General features: G+C 43.1%; 1 long non-coding RNA gene across 1 annotated transcript; it reads left to right on the forward strand.

The window, feature by feature from the left end:
* The first annotated feature begins 2,298 nt into the window (after positions 1–2,298).
* LOC131480923 (uncharacterized) lies at positions 2,299–12,395 on the forward strand. Its single transcript, XR_009245888.1, has 3 exons — positions 2,299–2,384; positions 10,676–10,855; positions 12,191–12,395. It is a non-coding gene; the product is annotated as an uncharacterized LOC131480923 (long non-coding RNA).
* Positions 12,396–17,303: the final 4,908 nt, after the last annotated feature.

The raw sequence follows: 17,303 nt of genomic DNA on the forward strand, positions 1-17,303 counted from the left end.
TAGAGCCAACATGTCCAGTTAACCAAGATAAATGATTGAGGAGAACTTCATAAAAATATTAAGCATAATTCACTTTAAGCAAATACAGGAATTTCTAAAGCCACTATCTTGCGTACATGAAATGCAATGACAAGATCCAAACTGGGAAAAGAGATTCAACTTGGTTGGAATGGTAAAGACGAATCAAAAAGAATTTTTGACCCATGAAACTTCTGTTTGAAGTCATTTCCATTGACTGAACTTAGCCTATAGTGCACCTAACAGTAGCACGTGCAGGCAGCATGGAGTGGCCATCGGACTGTATCTAGCAGCTCAAAGTGACAGGAAATTGAGAGGTCATGGTCTACCCGCTGGAGAGACCATCCTGTGTGAAGGTCTTGCCCTGTCCAGAGTGACAAGTTCCAAATCACGTCAAAGAAAAACTGACCATCCAGGGATGTTGAATTTACCAGGCTGCCAACCATTTCCAACTTCAGGGCAATTTCTGCTTCAACCTTACAACCTACAATAGCCCATGAGTTGAAGAATCTAATATTAAGTTATCTTGATATACTTTATTTCTTGAAAGAAAGTTACCACAGAGAAAAAATTAAAAATTTTTCCAGTAGTACACACAAAGTACATGTGTAAGTATAAAAATAAATAATATTTATTTCACTCTCAGAGAGGTTGAAATCAAGTATGTTCCTTGTTCCTATTCCTTAGATGAAAATTTCAGAGATGAGTCTGACTGGTTTTCCGCTAAGATTGGCATATTCTATGGAACATGTTTCACAAAATGTTACTTAGGGCTTCAGTTAGCTGAACAAAATAATTATTACACATGCAACAAAATTAAGCTAATATAAAAAATGAATCTTACAAATCTACAAGAAAAAAAGCCTGTCGTAAAATATGCAAATAAGCGAGATCATCAAAAAATTCATGGAAAATGCACATTATGAGAAAGTTATTCTTACGTCTCAAAATATTTTTGCTCCCAAATAACTTATCTTTTCATTTTATTTTTCTAGGAAAAATGTACTCTCACAGACAGCTCAGGAAAAGGAACAAAAACAGGGAACAGACACAAAAATATACTCTACCTCACTCATAGTTTAAAAATTCAGGGCCATGTGTGATGGCCTAGTGGCTAAATCCTCACCTCACATGTGCCAGGATCCCATATGGGTTCCAGTTCATATCCCGGCTGCTCCACTTCCCTTTCAGCTCCCTACTTGTGGTCTGGGAAAAACAGTAGAGGATGGTCCAGAATCCTGGGACCCTACACCCACGTGAGAGATCCAGGGGAGGCTTCTGGCTCCTGGCTTTAGATCAGCTCAGCTCCAGCTGTTGCAGATACTGGAGGAGTAAATGATCAGACAGAGGATCTTTCTATCTCTCCTTCTCTCTGTAGATCTGAATAAATCTTAAACAAAAAAAAAGAACTTTAAAAAAAATTCAAAGGATGATATAGCAATTTTCACTTCCAGTTGACACACATTTAAAAGAATTATAAAATCAGGATAAGATGTGAGGAAACAATTGCTGTATACCTTGTTAGTGAACATGTTAATAAATACATTGTTCTATGCTGACAGTTTTACAACATCTATGAAAATGAGCCCGAAAATTGACTGTAGCCTGTAGGAACACGGAAGCACACAGAGACTGATGAGCTGGCTGGTGATGGCTGCAGCCTCTCTCACAACAGCACAGAACCTGACACCAACCCCTACAGAGAACGTGGACTATCGTGAACACGCACAGAAAGTGTTCCAAGATGCAACCACTAGGTAGAGAGGGAAGATACGTAAAATGATTCAATGTGTGTGATATGCACAGGAAAAATATCTGGTGGTATTGACACTAATACGTAAAGACTGTTACCAGGAGTCAGAATTGTGGAGTGCTTTTCATTTCTACTTAAGTATTTCTGTGATGCCTGGTCATATAATAGCAAACCAAAAATGCTTTTTTAAAAAGTCATAGTATAGGAGACTGTGCTGTATTAAATTTTTTTTTTATTTTTTAAACCTTAGAGTTGTGACAACTGAGTGCACTATGTGACCTTTGATTTCGCGTGTGAACACAGAAACGTTATGAAGACCTTAGGATGCAGAACACTGCTGACTCTATCTGGCCTAGTAGTGTTTCTAGGACTGTACCTTGGGCAGGGCTAATGTGAAATGCTTCTTTAGTTTTAACATATTGTGTCTCTCCCTGTTAGAATTGCCCATGTGTCTTTTTTTTTTTTTTTTTTTTTTTTTCTGTAAGGCAGAGTTACACAGAAAAGGGGAAACACTCAGAGAGAGAGATTTTTCCTTCTCCTGATTTACTCTCCACATGGCTGCAATGGCTGGAGCTGGGCTGATCTGAAGCTAGAAGCCAGGAGCTTCCTCAGGGTATCCCGTGTGAGTACAGTGGCCAAGAGCTTGGGCCATCCTCTGCTGCTTTCCCAAATCATGAGTAGGGAGCTGGATGGGAAGCAGAGCAGCCAGAACTTTATTTGGTGTTCAGATGGGTTGCTGGCACCAATTACCTGCCACACCTCAGCATCGGCTCCTTCCATATTTACCTTGTCTCTTTCAATCTCAGTTATTGTAGGAGAGAAAGATGATTTTCTGTTAATGCTCTAATCATTAGTGTGATATTTGGCAAACATAAATATCTTACTTTCTAAAATATCTGATCTATAGATTTTCAATTAGTGCCTAGATAGCAACTAAGATTTATTATAAAGTTGGGGAATTTCTGAGATTATGGGGATCTTATGGATTTCATTGAGATCTACCTTCATCATCTGACAGTTGAGCAAAGTGACCCTATTGAGCCAGTTCAGCGAGAAAGTTGGTTTGGAAAATCTTGCCTTCATAGCCAGATACTTTGCCAAAACACCACTAATATGTATTTAACCTTTGCTGAATGTCAACAATGGACAAGGCATCACAATAGCTCACCCTGACCTAGGCCCCTTATGTACAGAGAGAGGCTTAGCACTCCAGGGACAATTGCATGATAATCCTCAAGGAGCTAGGAGCCTGGTGTTTGTAATCCTACAGGCAGTCAGGCCAAGTCCAAGTTGAATGGAGACATGCCCTTTGCTTGACTTTCTTGTTACATAAGAAAGTACAAGGAGTTCAAGCCAACATTTTCCTTCTTAAAAAGAAAAAAATAATAATAAAGGAAAGAAAAGGAAGGAGAGAGCAAAAGATAAAGCAAACTGAAGGCTTGGGGAAGACAAATAACAAAAGAATCCTAAATTATTTAATTTCCTCCTAATAAACATTTCCCTCCCAGTTTATTCCCAATAGACCTCAGCCCATCTGGTAGAATAATGGGGAAGAGATGAAATCATTTGTCATTTATGACCTGCATATGCCTCCTCCTCAATTTGTCTAAGACTCCAGATTCAGACAGCCCCCACTCCATAGCTCCCTCTGAGAGTAATCGCATAATTTTCATTTGGAGTTAAGAAAATCAAAAAGCCCTCCTGCCTTAAACAGCTCCTCTGTCTGGCATATGCCCATTCTGCAGGGGCAATAGCATCCCCCCAGTGTTAATGTGTGACTTCACCTTGCAGTGACACCGATGGTGGAGGAAAAGTGAGTGAGGCCGAGGGCCCCAGACAGCCCTGGGAATCACAACGATAACCAAGGCCTGTGCTCGCAGAGGTCAATCCAAAGACCATGTCGGCTGGGGCTAATCAGTCCATTGTCTGGAATCAGATGGAAATGGGCTTGCAGCACAGAAAGGACAGATAAAATTGTCTCTTGGAAATAGTCTCAGGGTCTGGGTGACATGAGACATGTCATTTGTGGCCTTCAGGGCCTCTACTGTGTGGAATTGGCGGGCATAAATTTGTGGACCCAGAACAGCTGCTTAATGACCACAGCTGAGAGGACCAGGTTGTGAGTTAGGATCTGGATGTTCCACATCCAAGGGGCTCACGGAAGTGTGAAGTCAAGGATAGACCCTTTTTTGTCGTTGTTGTTGTTCAATCATCAAGTTTAACAAATCAAAGGAGGAGCTACATGAGCCAGAAAGAGCAAGTAGCCAAGGTGGTCAGTGTCAGAGAACTGTACTGCATTGGTATAGGTGGGGATGGGTTACAGGGAGCCAGACCCAAAGGGTGCAGCCACTTTGCACTGGGTTCCTGCTGCTGTTAATGGAGCTGTGGCTTGTGTTGTTGAAAGTACCTGGAAAGCAGATGTTAAGTCCACCAGTTAAGATGACCATGTCCCACACTGGAGTGCCTGGGATCAGTTTCTGGCTCTGTCTCCCGATTCCAGCTTCCCACCATAGCATATCCTGTTGTTACCATACACATGGAAGACGTGGATTACATTCCCAGCTCATGTTTCAGCCCTGGCTCAGCCTCAGTTAATGCAGGTACTGGGAGTAAACCAACAGAAAACAGCTTGCTCGCTCTCCCTCAAGTAAATGAATATTTAAAAAATTTTTTAAAAAGACATATTTATTCTACTTGAAAGAGTTACAGAGAGAAAGAGAAAGATATTTTCCATCCACTGGTTCATTTCCCAAATGGTTGCAATAATCAGAGCTAAGCTAATCTGAAGCTGGGAGCCAATAGCTTCTTCCAGGTTTCCCACATTGGTGCAGGGGGGCAAGACTTTGGGCCATCCTCTGCTGCTTTCCCAAGTCATTAGCAAGGAGCTGGATCAGAAGTGGGGATGAACCGGTGCCCATATGGGATGTCGCCTCTGCAGGAGCATTAGTGTGCAATACCACCATGCCAGTATCTCAACTAAATACATATTTTAAATATTAAAAGTGCCACAGGAAATTTATTTACTTTGTTTCCTTACAATTAATGGAAAGCTTGAAGCAGAAATAAAGAAGTGTGGTTAAGGGAAAGAGTGTGTTTGTTTTTACATGAAATACTATTGGAGACCTCCAGAATTTCAAGTATGTAGCAGGCATTCTGCTGTGCCAGAATAGTCATATACGAGGAGAGGGATCATATCTGCTAAGACTTATCCATGATCCACTACATTGACTCCTCCAACAGATGTGCTGGGATCCATTGTTCAGGCCCAGGTGCTTAGATTTTGAGGATATATAATGTTAGTGTACTTAAAAATCCTAACAGCTCAGCTCAAGATGCATCTGTGCCTAGGCCCTTGGGGGAATGCGGCTAGGAAGCTTGGGTACTAAGGGGGGCTGGGTCCCCAGCATGGGAGTCTGAAACACTGGGCACCAACAGGGCAGGGGAGAAAGGGAGGAAGAACTTGCTGCTCACTGCCTACTCAGAAAGGAAAGCTAAGGGTGGCGTCCAGCCTTATGGGGTACTAGGGTGCCCACTTGTGCCCTCACTTCAATCACAGGAGCTCAGCTTTGTTCTGTTGTATTTTGCCCCGGGGGAGTTCTGTGATTCTCTCTTTTAACTTTAGTTCATTTGAATACCTCTATCAGCAAGGCCAAGTGCTGTCCATGTTCCTAACTCTGGAATGGATATTATCTTGGTCATCACTAGAGGACCTTTTCCTTGAGGAGTTATTAGATCCTGGAAAGTCTGGTTTTAGGTAGGACGTAATTGAGGGCTCATGGATATGTTACAGGCCACAAGTGACTCATAGTTAAGAGAAAAGACATCCCTAGTTTATGGGGGATGGAGGCACATGTCAAAAATTACACTAATTTCTATTCCTCCCCCCCCCCAAAAAAAAACCAGCAAAGAAAAAAGTAGAACTTGAACTGAGCTTTAGTGGGAGAAAGGATTTGAAGAAATGGAAAGGTCTTCTAAGCCATCGGAACGGCATGGGTGAAGGTAGGGAGATAAGAATAGTCCAGGGCATTCAGGGACACTTAATAGAGAAAACATATGGATGACTGACAATGTTTCCCACTTTTAAAATTAGTTATTCAGACTGTATCCTGAGCAAGTACCATTTCCTATGGTTTATAAATAGGCCATAGTTATTTTAGTAGAATGTGGCACTGATGATCTTTCATGGAATGTTCCACAGAGACTTTGATCTTCTGAAAGCCAGAAGAACGTGTGTAAATGTATAAGAAATGGTCCAGAACATGAAAACCATCAATAAAACCTAATACAACATTTATGCAGAAGCAGTGTTCCTAACCAGGCACTTGTCACCCTCTGCCTCTCTCTGTTCTGGATTTATTCCTGATTTGCTTTGTAAACTATCTCAGGCTTTTGAAAGAACTAGAATAGAAACTGAGAGATAAAGAAACAGGCAGAAGAGATGAAGTCATTTGTGTGAGCTCACAGGGAGAGTGGGGCCAGGGTTACAATTCAGGTTGCCCATCTCAAGTTTCCTTCAACCCACGATCTTGAAGGCAGAATTCCTGCCTGCCTCCGCAGCCTAGGAAGCCTTCACAACTACAGAAGTCCAGCTGCCCTGAGTCCTTCAACAAGAACCTTCTCACTAGGCTGGTATGTTTCAGAGGCTCAGATCTTTTGTGGAAGTTGTTGCTGCGAATATTATTTTCATCCAATTTTTAATATTTTCAGACTCTCTTTTTAATTATAATTATGAAGGTTTTACTTAGTTCAGTTATGCCATGTGTGAAAGTTTTACATACCATGAGGATTTTCAGAGGAAGAAATTGAAAGTTTTTTTTTTTTGGACAAATTTTTTGGACAGTGATATAACTAGCTAATTAGAAATTGAGTTTTGGGGCCTGCTCCAGGGAAGCATGTCTCACATAAGATTTTTGGTTCCCAACATTCCAACACCTTTACTGTGGGATGAAAGAACTAGAATAGGAATTGGGAGATATCTACTTTAGAAATAAAACAGATTTGTCTATTTCAATACCAAAAGCCAAAACAAGGAAATCCCACGCATGCACACACAAACACCAGAGTTCTGGAATGTGAGCATTTAGGTAACTTCTGTCATGTGCAGTCCTCGGGACGGGAGATTCCAGATCACAGCTTTCACCTGTATTTTGGCATTATGCATCTGTACAGAATGGAAACACACACAAGCGATCAGGAAATACATATTTACAGTCCTCTCCAGTATGGGCAATTGAAGCTTTTTCAAACTGATATTCTTCCAAGCATGTTTCCATTGGGTGTGACTTAAACAAGGGGCTTGGATGAAAGGTATTGCAGAAAAAGGTTTGAGAGTATGAGAAATAAATCTGTATGAAGCGGGTTAGCATATTAAAATGTCTGATCAAAGTTATAATTAAATGAATTCTAACTTTGAGCATTGTAGCATTTCTGAAGCTAGCTGGCTATAAAATACCATTCCCCTATAGGCTGTACACTGGTATTCCTTGGGCTACTTCTAGACATTCAGGCCTGTTGTAGGAGCCCTGCTTTTCAGACACAATAACTCAACAATATTCTCTTTGCCACTTGATAGTTCCAAGACTTTGGGCAAGTTCCTTACCTCTCAGAGGCCTCATTTCCTCATCTGAATTGTGTGTGATAAAATATCTATCCCATTGGAGTTTTCAGAGACATGGTAGATGCTCAGTAACTGCTAATCCTTTCTCCCCTTTACAATCCATAGTCATATAAATGCTTCCACATCTCAATCCATACTCTAAGATCACCTACATTTTCCAGTGTCATCACCCAGTAACATGGAGACTTGTTAAAACTTTTCAGTCATAGAGTGCAATCTTACTAGCTGTGCTACATGTGATCTTTCCTGTGACTCAGTGTCCCCAACTGTGAAATGAGGAATAATAAAGGCATCTTCTATTATAGGAAGTCAAAGTCGGAGGGTAGTGAGCCTATGAAGCACTCAGAATCACACCTGCAAAAAAATGCTCAATAATCTCAAAGTTACCACTATTGTCTTCGCTGGTGACTTGGTAATGTTCCAGCTTTGCCAGGCTCTCGGCCACTTGAAGCTTTACTCCAACTGCCCTTTTCTACCTAATGAACTCCTATCCACCCTTCAAGGCCCAACTTCAATGCCACATTTTTGAGAAAGTCTAGATTTTTCTTATCCAACTAGGTGTCTTCCTCCTGGTAGGAATGCCATCTGGGCCTTGTGGGTTTTTCTCCTGGCTCTTAATCTCCTTCTACTTTGTATCTAAATGCATTTAGTACTCCTAGAAAAACTGGTGGTATTTATATACTCACCTCCGCACACATACACCAGCATGTGTGTAGACTGTTCAAGAGAATTAAAATGAAGTTTGGTCACGTTGTAAAAGCGAAAGATGGAAACAAAAAGTAAGGCATAGTTAGAATGCGGTGCAAGTAAGTGGTTGTGCATCAGGGCAAAGTCTCTAGGATATACTAGGTGACAGATCAAGGGGCAGAAGAGTGCTTGTAGTATGCTACATGTATAAGAAAAGGAGGGAGCTACTAGGAATAGCAATTTGATTTTGTTTGCATATGTCTATAGAAACACTGGTAGGTCCCGTGAAAGTGCTGCACCTGTGAAAACCTAAGACACAAGTACCTGCAGGGGATGGGACTGTGGTGTGAGATGAATGGGACAGAGTGAATGAGATTTCCTTTTTTCTTTTTTTTTAAAGATTTTTCTTTTTATTGGAAAGGTATGTTTACAGAGAGAAGCAGAGATGGTTCACATTCACTGGTTCACTCTCCAAATAGCTACAACGGCTGGAGCTGAGCTGATCCAAAGCCAGGAGCCAGGAACTTCTTCTAGGTCTCCCAAATGGATGCACCGTTCCAAGACGGGCCAATCTCCCACTTTGGCTGTCCTTCATTGCTTCCCCAGACTACAAGCAGGGAGTTGGATGGGAAATTGAACAGCCAGGACAGGAACTGGTGCCCATATACAACTCTAGCACTTGGAGGTAAAGGATTAACCAATTGAGCCATTGTGCTGGTCCATGAATGAGACTTTCAATGCATACTTAAAATTATCATTTTTGTTCTTTTTAAACAATGTGAATGTATTGTCTATTCAAAATAAATCTGAAATTAAAAGGCTGTGATTATGACTATTTTAAACAACAACAAAAAAGATGCTCGTTGTGTTAATTTCAGTTTTCAATGGGACTAAGGAGAGATTCACTAGTTTTTTGCAGCTTGGTAGTAAGGTATGAACCCTTGTGGTGCATTTGTCTTGGAAAAGGTGAAACTTTCTTAGGTCAGGGATTTCTGGAGTCTTCACCTCAAGCCAGCCACGTTAATTCTTCACTGTATACCACCTGCCTCCGATGACACAACAGTAATAGCAGTTCTGAACGATCATCCAGATCTGGAAGAACAGTGGAGGGAGAAGACCGAGGCAGCCCTGGGCAAAGCATGGAAAAATAACCGGGGCTCTGTGCAGTGACCTAGTGACTAAAATTCTTGCTTTCAATGCGCTGGGATCCCATGTGGGCACCAGTTCTAATCCAGGAAGCCCCACTTCCTATCCAGCTCCCTGCTTGTGGTCTGGGAAAGCAGTCGAGGATGGTCCAAAGCCTTGGGACCCTGCACTGATGTGGGAGACCTGGAGGAAGCTCCTGGCTCCTGGGTTCGGATCGGCGCAGCACTGGCCGTTGCGCTTACTTGGGGAGTGAATCATTGAACAGATGATGTTCCTCTCTCTCTCCTCCTCTCTGTATATCTGACTTTCCAGTAAAAATAAATAAATTTTTAAAAAGTTAAAAAAAAAAAAAAAGAAAAGTAACTGGAAAAATCTCTGGCCTTTCATTGTAGCCATGGATGGTAGGACCTATATTTCAATGGCTAAGATACAATTCAGAGACTCTTTTGAATAGCCTTCCAAGTCTTACCAGACAGTCTACATTTCAGGTGGAATACATTTTTTCAGCAAATGGATAAAATCCTAGTCCTTCTTAAATAAAATTAACCCACCACTGTAACAAACTTAAACATATAAATGTTTTGGTTTCTACTTCAGAATCCTGTAGGAATTTGAAACCTACTGTGTGATTTTCCCAGCTCGCTTTGCTCTGTGGTCCTCTTTGCAGAATCCTCGAAGAGCAAATGACTTGCAGCTGAGCCAGGCCCATGCTTACCCTGCATGTAATGCATTAAACTCCTTCACTCCTGCCTGGCTGTTCCTGGGAAGGCTTCAGAAGAGTTCTTCAAAGCAGACCTCATCAAAACAAACACTCCCACCTCTGCCCCAGTCTCCTGTCCCCTTCAAAAAACAAACAACAATACTGCTCTGTTCACCAAACACAAGGAGGAATTTTCTGTTTAAAGTACTTTTTTTTTTCTTATTCCATATTGGCAGCACTTATTACAAGAGCGGGTAACTTTCAAGTTGAGTGAAACATAAGCATGCGGGAATCCAGGTGCTTAAAACCTTTTGAAAGTCAGACCCATCTGCACACACAAAAAGTTCTCTTTGACCACATGTTTAGGGTAATCATGCTTACATGGACAGCTGGTAAGTAAAATGTCTAGGGTCCTGTTTCCCTTTTCGAATTTCTGGGAACAGCCTCAGCACCAGATGAGCCTTGGTTGAACCATGTTTTCCTCACTTCTTAGCTGTAGGACCCCAAGCAGCAGAGCTGATCTCTTTTGCCTCAGTTTCTTCAATAATAAAAATGTGGATAATAATAGTATGTACCATACAGGTTGCAGACTAGGTACAAATGCCAGAATGAGAACTTAGCAGAATGTCTATATATGTGATAAAAATATTTTTCCAACAATAACAAAATTAATATACTTCCTGTACCTCATTTTTGGACAGGCTTATTAAGTGAAATTTCACAAATGTTTCCTTGTTTTTGTAATTCTCTAAAGGACCCAGTTGCAGTCTTCAATCAAAAGGTTTTCCATTAAAATTGAACTCCTGCTTGCTATTTCCTATGTGTAAAAGAAAGAACTTGAGAGAAGAAAGCAGTCTGCAAACCACGAGATGAAAGCCAGGAGAGACTGGCGATGCTTGCAATGCTTCCACAGTGAATGCTCAAGTAGCTTGCTGTGAGTCCCGTTCATTTTTTACCATCCTCTGAGAGTAAGCTATACAATTGTCCCATGAACATGTATCTAACCCCAACCCAGCGTCTGGGAGCATAGGTTGTGAACAGAGGTACCCGGGGGGAGTATCAGCGAGGCAGTAAAGTGACCATAATAGAGGACTCAATGCAGACGGAAGAGTCTCTCCTCCATCAAGCCAGCTGGGGGCTTCTCTGACCTCTGTGGGAGGAGATGTCTCTGTGCCTCACAATCAGACTATGAATTTGTGCAATTTCTTCATTGAATTCTAAGCATGATTTCTATCCCACTTCTGGAATCTTCAACATAGGCAGGCAAACTATGTCAAAATGGGGTGTGGGTATGTGTGTGTAAGGACTGGGCGTTGATCTGAGGGAATGAATGGCACTCTTCTTGCCGAGGTCTTCCTCAGACTTCCAAAAGAATAACACCTGTCATGGAAATATTAGCCATGCTTGCCTTGTGCTCTCAGAAAATGTGTGTTAGCTTGTTACCCAGAGATACCAAGACCATTGCTGTTGGTCAGTACAGGAAATTAGAAACTCAACCTCACTTCCGAGTTCTTGATTTGTAGCATACTGCAAATTCTTTACTTTTGCCTGTCTTCACTTTTTGTCATTCTATAGGGTGAGGATGCTAATTACTGAGGATCTCATGGACATTGTATAGAACAGCCTTGACCAATACTTACGTGATTTGAGCCACAGATATAATTTAAAAAGTTTTCAACAACTATGTTCTGAAGATTAAGAGAAACGCAGAAATTAATGTTTTTTTTTTAAAAAATATATTTATTGTTTCTCAAGGCAGAAAGAACCTGCACAGTGAAGTCTTGGCAAGACTGAAGCCAAGAGTCGGGAAACTGATCTCCCAAATGAGTGGCAGGAGCTCAAGCACTTGAGCCGTTACTTGCTGTCTCACAGGGTGTGTGCTAGCAGGAAATATTTAGAATTGGGAATGGAGCTGGAACTTAAACCCAGGGACTTTGGTATGGGACACGACCATCACAAATGATAGCTTAGCCGCCAACCAAATGTCTGCCGCAACATTTGAAAAATAATTTTGTTTAGCTCATTCTATCCAACGTAACTTCGTTGAAATGTGTCAGTGTCTTAAATATCGAGCTATTTTTCATTGTTTTTAACTCTCTCACATTTACTGTAATTTCATAAAAGCTGAAGTTAAAACAAATAGATTAACTACCCAAATTTTTCCACACATATTTACAACTTTTTAAATAACTGAGCCCGGAATCAATTTTTAAATTTCAATCTAAAATTAAATAGGCAATGAAAAAATTTGCTTCCTCTCTTTTTCCAGGCATATTTCAAGTGCTCTATGGCTACCTAGGCCTAATGGCTGCTTTAATGGGTAGTCCATGTTGTTCTATGGAAAATCATCCTACTGTGAGCTTCTCCCTTGCTCGTTCTTGGGAATAGTGGAGTAACTGATATGTGGTATGATGTACAGAAATTCCCCATCTAAAATACTTTTCTTTTGTCCCTTCTTTTTTTTTTTGCTCCAATAGGAAAACGCAGACTCATATATCCATTGTGGTATATAGAATGAAGCTCCCTAAAGATAAGCAACTCATATCTGAGGGTTAAATTGTGATAAAGCCTTTCTCAAGAGAAGCACGTAAGAAGACCTTAAAACACACACAGAAGCCTGTTTACCTAAAGTTATTAGTGGTTTGTTGGTTATCGAAACATGACAGTCAATAGGAACGAACCATCAGGCACTGTGGCACAGCGGATTATGTGGCCTTGTGGGATTTGCACATCCACTTTTGGAGTGCTGGTGCAAGTCCTGGGTACTCTGCTTCCTACTAATGCATCCTGGGAGATGGGAGATAATGGCTCAAGTACTTGAATGCCTCCCACCCATTCAGGAAAACAGGCTGGAGTTCTTGTACTTGACTTCAGGCGGGCCGAGCCCTGGCTGTTCCAGACATCCAGAGAGTAAATCAATAGATGAAAATTCTGACTTTCTGTCTCTATCTCTCTGTCTCTGGTCTTTTGTTCTGCCTTTAAAATAAGTTATTTGTTTATTTACTTATTTATTTTTAAGATTTGTTTTTATTGTAAAGTCAGATTTACGGAGAGGAGAGACGGAGAGGATCCCCATTACCAAAGTGGGCTGCCTGGTGGAAGGAAATGAAGCTCAAATCCCTGGAAGAATTCCACCTGTTCTCGCTGTCCATCGAGGAGTCTGAGATCATTGCCTTTTTCCTGGGCGCGTCCCTCAGGGACTAGGTACTTGAAGATCATGCCGGTGCAGAAGCAGACACAGGCCAGCCAGCGCACCTGCTTCAAGGGCTTCATCGCCATCGGGGGCTATAGCGGCCACGTAGGCCTGGGCGTCAAGTGCTCCAAGGAGGTGGCCACGGCCATCCGGAGCGCCATGATCCTGACCAAACTGTCCATTGTGCCTGTGCGCTGTAGCTACTTGGGGAACAAGAGCGGCAAGCCCCACACTGTGCCATGCAAGGTGACGGGGCGCTGCAGTTCAGTGCAGGAGTGCCTGATCCCCGCTCCCCATGGCACGGGCATCGGGCATCCTGTTGGCCTCGGTGCCCAAGAAGCTGCTCCTGATAGCCGGCATGGACGATTGCTACACCTCGGCCCCGTGGCTGCACCGCCACCCTGGGCAGTTGCGCCAAGGCCGCCTTCAACGCCATCTCCAAGACCTACAGGTACCCGACCCCTACTCTGGAAGGTGACCGTGTTCACCAAGTCTCCCTACCAGTAATTCACGGACCTGTTGGTGCTGGGGCTACCGCACAAGAATAATGAAGCAATTTGTTATATACACACACTAGACCCTTATAAAATACATGACTGGCAAATATTTTTTCCTGTTCTGTAGGTTGTATTTTCATATCATTATGTTGCACAAAGTTTTTAAGTTTGATAAAGTTCATTTTATCTATTTTTGTTATTATTGCTTAGACTTTTGGTGTAATCTCTTAAGTATCCATTGCCTATTTCTTGAATTACATTTTTTTTTAGTTTCTTTTTTTTTAAGATTTTTTTTAATTGGAAAGGCAGATATACAGGGATAAGGAGATACAGAAAGATCTTCCATCCGCTGGTTCACACCCCCCCCAAGTGGCAACAGTGGCTAGAGCTGAGTTGATCTGAAACCAGGAGCCAGGAGTTTCTTCCAGGTCTCCCACCTGGGCACATGGTCCCAAGCACATGGGCCACCCTATACTAAATTCCTAGGTCATAGGCAGGGAGCTAGAAGGGAAGTGAAGCTGGGATTAGAACTGGTGTCCATATGGGATCCTGATGTATGAAAGGTGAGGACTTTGGTCACTAGGCTACTGTTTTGGGCCCTTGAGTTACATTTTGAAAAGAAAAAGAAAATCATAGGTTTATATATGAAAAATGCATATGATCTTGAAATCTTATCCATGAATGTATATCCATTTAAACTGTTGATAAAAAGTACAAACATTTCCTTGAACATGTTAGCTGAGTGAAGTATCACTTCCGCATAAATCGTTGTTAGGACACACACTTATTTTAACTGAGAAACAAGAGACACTTGCAAAGTAAACTGAATATTGCTTTGTATTTTATAATGTCCATGTCTCTCCATTTTTTATTATTATTCTCCCACACATAATTTAATAGTGGTAGGTTTTATTTTTTAATCCAGTATTTCAAAAGCTGCTATATAGTTTTTGCTTAAAGAACTCTTTTCACACTATTTAACTGATTTATATGACCTTTAATTACAATTGGCATAACCGGCATAAACAAATTTGACAAATATATTACGCAGCTGGTGTAATACACGTTAGGAGCAGAGAATGGGCTGCTAGCTGAGTGGGCTGGGTGTGCCATGGGCCCCCTCCTACATAGAGGGTGCGAAGAGTACACCAAGTAGTGGGTCAAGTGAAGATCTGTTAATAGCATTTATTCTACTATTCTGGAGGTCCATATTCAGAACTGCTCCAAATTTGTTTTAATTCGCATGATTGTAAAAACATAGACATGTTGCAAAACTGGTCCTTTTAGCCATTTTTAAGTAAACAGTTCAGTGGCAATAAGTACTTAGTTATGGAACCATCACTATGACCCCTCTCCGAAACTTTCTTCATGTTATAAAACAGAATTACTTTTTAAACTATTAATATGTGATGCCCAAGCACACAGCTTCGAGACATTAGCTTCTAAAATAGCTCTAATATTAGTAGCTGTGAGAATTCATGCAACGCATGCACTCTCCCAGAAATATATATATTTCTTTGAGAGGCAGAGTGACAGAGAAAGATAGAGTCAGAGAGGGAGAGAGAGTTCTGTGCTGATTGGCTCCCTGAATGGCTAAAACAGCCAGGGCTGCTAAGAATTTGAAACTGAGAGACAGGTATCCGGTAAAGAAATGCAGACTCCTGGGCTCTCACATTCCTGGAATAATTACTGGCTCTCCACTGGAGCACCTAGCTGAGGACCTGTGTGGCCTTTCTGAAGGAAATCTTGAAAATTTCAACGGGGGGGGGGGGGGATGGAATGGGCGAGGAGTCATCTATTGGATGATTTAAGTACTTTCATCAGTCATGAAAGGAAGCACTGAGGAATGACCATTTCAGAATAATATCAGAGGAATTGAAACCGAGGCACTATCCAGTGTGGCTAGTGGTTCCTTTGGTTTTCTGATCTTCGGTGGGGAGGTGCTGCGGGTCTGGTGAGAAACAAGTGAACAGAAAACACTTGGATTTCTCGTGGTTTTCCTGCATTGCCTAAAGAGGTCAGTTTGCTAGGAGGGTGGTGAACAAAAACCCCTGCCCTGGGCAAGCTGCCCTTCTGAGTAAATTGTTACATCATCTGCCTTCCTCCATTCTTAAAATATATATCCAAAGCAGATCTTGGTACAAACACTTAAACCGACTGTGAAAGCCTGCGAGGGATATAGCCACGTTAGTTTGCCACGAGCGTTCTGTTTCGTCTTATTTGTAAATATTCATGTAAAAAGTCAGCCGGTGAGGTCTGGAGAGATTTCATCGTCATTGGAGTGGCAAGATCGGCAGCAATACAGAATTGTTGAACCATCAAAACCACTTGAGCAGGACCCTCAGAGCATGCCCGCCATTGGGGACCCTGGGATGGGTGGGAGGCTGGGTGTGGGGCTTCTCCCCTTATCTCTCCCCTCACCCCCAGATACAGGAAGGAAAAAAGAGAATGTGAAAACAATGGTCTTACTCACTTTCCTCTAGCCCTTGACCCTTCGCACCCTCATCAAATATGTAAAAATTACAAAAAATAAAATGTATACAATTTAAAAAAATTCATGGAAAACCATCAACCCATCAGGCTGAGTCCCACCGATCTGAGACGTAGGCACAGTCCAAAATCGCTGAACCATCTCATACTTTTTTTTTTTTTTTTTTGGTGAGGGTGCAGGGTGGGGGTGGGGAGAAGGCCCTGAGACTTTGCAAGCATGAATAGCCTTCACCGCCTGAAGCCCACCGCGGGACATCGTCTAGAGCAGGCAGAAGATGGTCCCTTTCTCCAGGCCCCTGCTTTCCACAGGGCGTTTTATTCGTGGTCACAGTGATGCCACCATCTTTTCTTCCCGGTGGCGGCGGTTCCAGAATTCCCACGCAGCTTGGGGGGGGGGGCTGATGGAGTGTAACAGCCCATGGGGACGGGGGCGCTGGCTTCAAGAAGCCGGAGTAAGGCAGTTCCGGTCGTCGAGCGTCCAGGAGGTCGACACCGACGCAGGGGGCGAGCCTGCCGCGAGCAGCGACCGGGGGAGGCGCACCTGGCTGCGAGGCACGAGTTGGAGGAAGCACTAGTAGGGGCCGTTCAAGGCTCTCCTAGTGAAAGGTACTTACAGTGAGGACCCCAGAGACTCGCCTCCCTCCTACTATGGCCAAGGTCGCCACCAAGAGATCATCGTCGACCTACAAACGGGGGCGCACGCAAAAGGCGTCCCCACCCGAAGCTAAAAGCGGCTGAGTCGACGCAGCTCGCAAACCTGCCTCAACACGCTGCCCCGCTCGTGTTCTGCACGCAAACCGCGCGGGCTGCACAAGTCACGGAGAAAATTAGGCTGCCCCCTTCCATAGCGATAATCGAATTAGCCTCAAATTAAACGTGAAATTGGCCCTCGCACGCTGCGAGGGACAAAGCCCCCATTGTCCTTCCTTGCGGAGAAGGAGCAGAGAAGGAGCAGCGAACGGCAGCGCTTGCCCACCCGACCTCCTCCTGGTCCCCGCCCGCGAGCGGCGAGATCTGGCTAGGCCCGGGAAGAACCTCCGCTTGCCAGCGTGGACGTGCCCGGCGTTCGGCTCCCGCGCCGAGCAGGCGCTGGGTGGGCGGCCTGTGGGGCTCCGAAAGGGAGGATCCACGCGAGCGCGGGGAGGCGGGTGCAGGGCGTGCGGGAGAGCGCGCGTGTGCGCGCCCGTGCCCGCGCTCGCGCC

The sequence above is a fragment of the Ochotona princeps genome, chromosome 8 (genome assembly GCF_030435755.1).
Source record: "Ochotona princeps isolate mOchPri1 chromosome 8, mOchPri1.hap1, whole genome shotgun sequence".
In the NCBI taxonomy this organism is placed as follows: domain Eukaryota; kingdom Metazoa; phylum Chordata; class Mammalia; order Lagomorpha; family Ochotonidae; genus Ochotona; species Ochotona princeps.